Here is a 6,779-nt window from a genome sequence, read left to right as displayed (position 1 = left end):
GAGAAGGGAATACAAAGTACCAAATCAGGAAAGAGATAGTTAAGTAAATAGGGAATTTAAGACAAGGAACCATTAAGCACATTCCTATTAGTTCAGGAGTGAGTCCTTTTCAAGGACAAGGGAAAAACAAAATGTACAATGCAATTCCATGGCAGTAGGTTTAACATTTTAATAGCTGGCACGCTGCCTGTATCTGATGCACTTGTTCAAATAGGCAGATGCTGGATTGGATAAATGGAAGGGCATGTAAGGACAGGGAGTCTAGCTCCTTGCTGCATTTATTATCACAATAACTCACCGACTACAGAATGTGGGAAGAAAGTTCCCTGGATGTTAAGAGAGGCTTTACACTGACAACCTGAGGTGGAGGCTGGTGCTGCGATTAATGGACACTAGAGTCGCAGAACAACTGAAATCATTCCAAGTCCAACTCAACCACGGCTTGCAACACTTACTGGTAGAAAAGACTCTTTCCCCCTACTATCAATTCAAATGTAACTCATGTGATTTATATTCTCCCACAGGTAATTCTATACCACCAAATTCTTTATTAACAGGTGGTTTTATTCTGCATATTTTCATTTTTATGCAGAGGCCAAATACCTTTTTTTTTCCTGACTGGTTACGATGGATGGCATGGCTCACTAGAGACACCAGATCACCATATTGCCCTATAGCATCCAGCTGGTCCAGTCTGATAATCAGTAAACTGATGACAAGACAGCTCACAATTTTAGAGCAGAAAGATGTCAGTTTTATCACCTTTATAATTGTGTTTTAGCGCTGACATTAAATTTTCTCCTATCCAAGCCACTAGGGATGTGATTTTACTTTAAAAAATGGAAGACTCTATTTCTTTGGACATGATCCTTCACACAATTTTTGAGTGGATTTAAAAAGAAAAGCTCATTTTTAACCAGCGTGCATTCTTCTAGTCTTTGATGGCATCCCACGCATTTTATGCAGCTAGGATGTTCTTGTTGCTAAAAAATGTCTCGAGATAAAAGCGCTGCCCCGTGAATCACCTGGTTCCTAAGGAACGGGGGGAACGGCAGCCGCGGGTGGGGGCGACACCCCAAGGTGCGCCGAGCAGCTCCCCGGCAGGCACATCCCCCTCGATCTGTCGCTGCCGCGACCGACGGCACAGGTGTCCGTGAGTCAGCGCTGCAGCCCGTCCTGCCCCCCGCAGAGGCTGAGCCAAAGCTCCCGCAAGAAAACAGCGCGGCGGCCGCGACGCGCGCAGGGATGCTCCCGCCGGCCGGCGACGCGAATTAAAAAGGGAAGAAAATGTTGATTGGATTGGCTCGTGCAGCCCTGGATTTTGGTGGGGTCGGGGTTTGGTTTGTTTTTTTTTTTTTTTTTTTTTTTTTTTTGGGTTTTTTTTTTTTGGTTTTTTTTTTTTTTTTCGTTGAGTAATGACTGCTCTGTGCTACTTGATAGCCAAGGCTGGCAGCGCTATGGCAACCGGGCTGCGGGAAGGGCGGAGGGGAAAAGTCGCTTAGCAACTGGAAGCGTTAGGCAGGCAAGGCTGGTTTAATGCACAGCAGTTTCAAAAAAAAAAAAAAAAAATCCTCTCCTCAAAACAAACCCGCAGTTGCTACTAGAGATGACTAAAATACAGATCTGAGGAGTTAAGAATTTAGAAGAAAATAAAAGAAAAAAGTGCACGACAATGCCAATAAAAAAGGAGATAACAGCTTGGAGGGTGGGGGGTGGTGGAGAGAAGTAGAGATATTTCACACTGATCATCCTAGATACAAGCTTCACCAATGCAAACAACAGCCCTAAACCAGCACAAGCTATTCCCTGTCAGATGTTTATACTCTTCTGCAAAGCAGAACTCCACAGGCATCGCCTCCCTGGCCCCCCAGGCTTTGGCAGAGCATGCAGAGGGGCTGGGTGCATCCTTAAGCCTGTGTACAGCCCCCAGGCACAGCTCCCGTGGACTCCTGGCACACCCAGCCCGCTGCCAGTGGGGCCACCACTACTTGGGGAGGTAGAGGGAGCAGCAGCCTGTCTAGTCTTACCCTTTCTCGTTGTTATTTATAGGCTTCCCCTGGCATGATAAGGGCTCTGCGGACAAGAAAAAGAAAGTAATATGAAAGGTTATCCAATGCACCAATTCAGATTTTTTAGAAATAATTTTTCTGAGATGTTTTTCCAGTGCTCCAGGCACCCTGGCAGTTCATTAATAATGCAGTAAAATCCCAGCAACATTACATTAATCACCCCAGTGGGAACCCAGCCAGTCAGGCACCTCTTTTTCAGCCCTCCATCCTCAGCCTTCTCTAAGCACTGTCTCAAACAGAAGTCTTTCACTGCATGCTTGGAAAGCTGCCCAATTTGAGCTATTTTGGACTAACAAAGGGACAATTTCATCCAAAGACACAGAAACCCCACAGAGCTACTGCCCTCCCCCTCTCCAGTGCAATGGGGGTTGGGTGTTTCTGCTGACCATAGGCCAGGCAGGAAAACACAAAAGGAGAGACTGCATTGGTCTGACCTCCCCCTTTAAAGTCTACCTGGAGGCCAATGGGAAGCTAACTCACATCTGCAGGTATGCAGAGCCACAGACTCCTCGTGGAGTGCAGGGGCCCAGCAGCTGAGCTGCAACATTTGGTGTTGTTGTGTTACTGCAGAGAAATCAGTTCACCATCGGAAAAACCTGATCAGGCAAAAAATCAAAATAGATGCTGAGAATGTGTCAGTGCGGTCAAATATCAGCGTAGTCAAGCCCCAGGCAGGTTGGCAGGCAGATCTGGAGGGCTGAGGTACTTTCCCAGCCAAGCCACACAACCAGCAGCCAGCAGGAAGGCTGTGCCCGAGCTCGTGGCTGCTCCTGAGCCCTGGCCTGTCCCTGCAGCCTGTCAACTGCTGGCTGCCCATCTGCTCCCTGGAGATCTGCTCCCTGGAGATCTGCTCCCTGCTCCCTGGAGATCTGCTCCCTGGAGATCTGCTCCCTGCTCCCTGGAGATCTGCTCCCTGGAGATCTGCTCCCTGGAGATCTGCTCCCTGCTCCCTGGAGATCTGCTCCCTGGAGATCTGCTCCCTGGAGATCTGCTCCCTGCTGATGGCCAGCGGCGCTCCGGCTGCAGCCCGGCCACCTCCCGGCCTCCAGGGCTCCTGACCAGTGCTTTCAGGGGTTATCATGCCACAGCATTTCTGTGTTCACGTGTACCCACCGCATTGTCTCCCCAGCAGATAATGCTGACTAAATTGATACTTCACAAAGGCACAAAGGAGTCAGCTTGTGACTGATACACAATACTGGTTAACAAGACACATACAATGGTGGTATTAGTGGGAGGAAAGAAAAGCTCAACTTTCTGTCAGTCATAGGTTCATTAGAAAGTAAAGAGTTGTTAGCATGCGGAAAAGCTCTTTACATGCATGAAAATGGTACCAGTTTTGAAAAAGGGAAGTAAAGGAAAAATTAATCTTGCTTTCATGCTGATGAAGGAACTAACTTAAACTGTCTTCCCTCAAGAAGCAGGGAACTTTCTTAAAAGAATTAGGAATTCTATTAAGAATTAATAAATTAACCTTTGTTAATAGAATTCTGAAATGTGTACACTAAAATAACAAGATCAATTGTAGGAAATGGATTTGTAAAGAACTTTAAATATGTAATAGAAAGCTCACACAGTCTTGTACAACTATATGGGAAAATCAACAATCAATGAAAATCCCTTTTTTTCCCCTTTTCTTGCATATATTTTGTCCAGAGATGGATACTGTCAACCTGAAGTTTCCTGAGAAATGTCATAGATTATTGCATCACTAATGACCAACAAAAGCTTCTAGATTTACAAGAAATAGATAATGTGAAAAGTACATTATCTTTTCCATTTGTTTCTTCTAATGGTTTTTTTAAAGGTCAGGGAGTTCTTGCAGCCAGGGGATATGAGAAGAAAGTATATAAAATGCTTTAAATCCTCCAGTCATACATAGAAAAAAGAAGCTGCAAATTTTTCATTAAAAAAAATAAATTCAGTGAATCTTGGGTTGAAAAGTCCAAGAGACATACCAGCATACCCTAGAAGCTAGGTGTTGATTTCATTTTTTTTCTTTCCAACAGCTCTGTGCTCGTCAGATGAGCTGTCAGAGTCTCCAGCACAGCCTGGGAATCCTGCTCCTTTATTGCTGCACAAGTCGTACAAACCTTATTGCAATTCTGTTTTTCTTGGAGCAGGAATGGCAAAATGTAATCTACCTCCTCTCATGATCTTACAAACCAAATAGACATTGATTTTAACCATGGCCTATGGAAGAAGGTACCAAGCTCAGCACAGGACAGAAAAATCCTGATACAACAGTGAATATGTAGATTCATTCATCTCTTGGCACTCTCACTTAGCCCTCCAATTGGAAAAAGCCCCAAAAGCCAGAAAGTCCCGATATTAAAACGTGTAAGACACATGGATATTGTGAAGTGCACAGGCACTGTCCTTTCTGGGTTGCTGGCTGCCAGTGACACCAGTGAGATTCTGGATTCAGATACATAAGCTGCAGGTGTTAGGTTTGCCTGGCTTTGCCAAAACCAGCAGCAAATAATATATGTGTTGGCAAGGACAGGCAAAACAATCATTTTTTTGTTAAATGGTAAGTTTTGCCTAAAGATAGTGATATGATCTTATTTTAGCATAATGCATTCAATTTGTTTGCACTATCGATATTCTTAACTATATAAGCCCTTGGAGGACAAATGAAAACAAAAACAGAATAATGAGTGTGATACGTGCCATAAAAGATTGTTGTAATTGATGCTATACAACATATAAAACAAGCTATACTTGCTCAGGCCACCAGTTTCTTAATTAAATTTTGAGTATATCATCTCTAAAGTTTAATGGTCTTCAACAGAAGTTTCTTGCACTACAACAAGTCTGACCCTTTTCTCCTTCTGTATGCAGGGACTCTGTTATTATGTTTATCATGGATGGGAAAGCCTGTGAAGAATAATGTATTGCCCTAGTACCATCTAGTGGAGGGAATGCTGGAGAGAGATTTAAATGGAAGGAGAAGAAATAATGGCAATTATTTGAGGTGGGAGCTGAGCTCATCAGGGCTGTGACAGTTCGTGCGGCAAAGAAAATGAGAAATAGTTGTCTTCAAACTGTGCAGAGACTTTTTCAAGGCTCTCTCTTCCCAGGTCCCATAGAGATTAGTAAATTATCTAGGACTGAAACACCTTTAAATAATACAGACCACCAAGCTTAAGAATATTTTGAAATGATACCCCGTTTTCCTGAAGAAATCTAAAGGCAAACACCATGTTGGTGACATCACCTGCTTCTTATTTGACAGGAACCATCTGGGCAGCAAACACTCTAAAGCCAAGAAAGTCATTGCAGTCTGCAAGGCAGGAGAGAGAGCTGCAATTTAAATGCCCGAATGTCACCTGCAATGTGAAGGATCATATGTGGCCCAAGGGCATAAAATAGAAAGTGTGCCTGCAGCTGTAAGCCTTGCATTAGAGGAAACAATGATTAAACATGTAATGTAGGGACTTGGATGGGCTCTACTCACCCTCTTTCTGTTTGCAGTGACCCCTAGACAACAGAGAAAGCCCTTCCAGAGATTAAACTTACTTAGAGGTGGCACAAGCAAAGCAAAAGCAGTGAAGAGCCCAGAGGATGCACCTCATGACCTCATTCACAGCCTGGACAGCAGTGAAGTAAACAGCCCACATCAGCTGACTTCTGGCTGCTGGCTGCTAATCTGACTCTGCTTTCCCTAATCTTCCTTCTCAGTGTCCCATCAGCCCTGTGCTTACCTTCTCCTCCTTTTTTCCTTCTACCCATCCATTTGGTTCCTAAAGATTTAATTAAAATTTTAAAAAAGTAAACAAACAAACAAGCAAAACCAAACAGAAAGAGCACTAGAAGAGTTAAGTCCCACATCTCATTGTAGCAGGGCAGAGCTCTGCACAAGTAGGAATAAATTCAATGGAAAGAGCAGGTCAATAAGACAAGAGCAGGGAAAACATTGGAAATGAGAGTGTATCATTTGCTCCTGGAAGGTGGAGCACAGCCAGGCAGAAGGAAAAAGGGATGAGTTCAGTGCTGCTGGACTAGCTGGCAACCCTCCCACCTTCAGACTGAGTGCTAATTTTTAAACTATGCAAAATGTCTCCTGGGGTCAGAGAGCATATCTGAAAATGAGACCCAGGGGATGGAGAGCAGGCTTCAGTGATGGGCACTGAGTGCAGGAGAAGTGCCTCAAGGTGGTACTGAGGCAAACAAACAGCCCTTTATTTGTATTCCCTAAATTCCCTGAAGCAGCCATATGGTACTGATCAAGAAAAGATTTATCAGTGACAAAAAGAGGAGGGAATTTCTATCAGGAAGCAAGGTAATGGTGTTCACGGCAGTCTTGGTCCATAGCTGTGGCATGGTTATGGTTAGCGTGATAGATCCAAGGTATTTTGGAATCAAACCTCACTCTGTCATCAGGAGATGGAGTAGAAGCTCTTTCCCATGTCATTCTCCCAAAGATTATCATAAATATGAGAGCATTATCTCCATAGCAGTGGTCCACACTCATGCCACTGAGACAGGCAGCCCTGCCTGACACCTACAGTAATCCCTCAGAGAGCTGTAACTCAGCCTCCGCCTCCTTCAGCATCCAGGAGGAGCCTTCGGCATCCAGCTCTGCACTGGAAGACACTGAGGGACCAGCCCAAGTCAACATCCCCTGTACTCTTGCTTGTTCATGGAGATGCTCAAACCCCAGTGTGGTTATCTAAAAGGCTGGTTGCACATCTCACACCTAAAATG

The sequence above is a fragment of the Ammospiza caudacuta genome, chromosome 2, assembly GCF_027887145.1.
Source record: "Ammospiza caudacuta isolate bAmmCau1 chromosome 2, bAmmCau1.pri, whole genome shotgun sequence".
Taxonomy (NCBI): Eukaryota; Metazoa; Chordata; class Aves; order Passeriformes; family Passerellidae; genus Ammospiza; species Ammospiza caudacuta.
The sequence above is the reverse complement of the archived record's forward strand: the minus strand, read 5'-3'. Positions refer to the sequence as shown.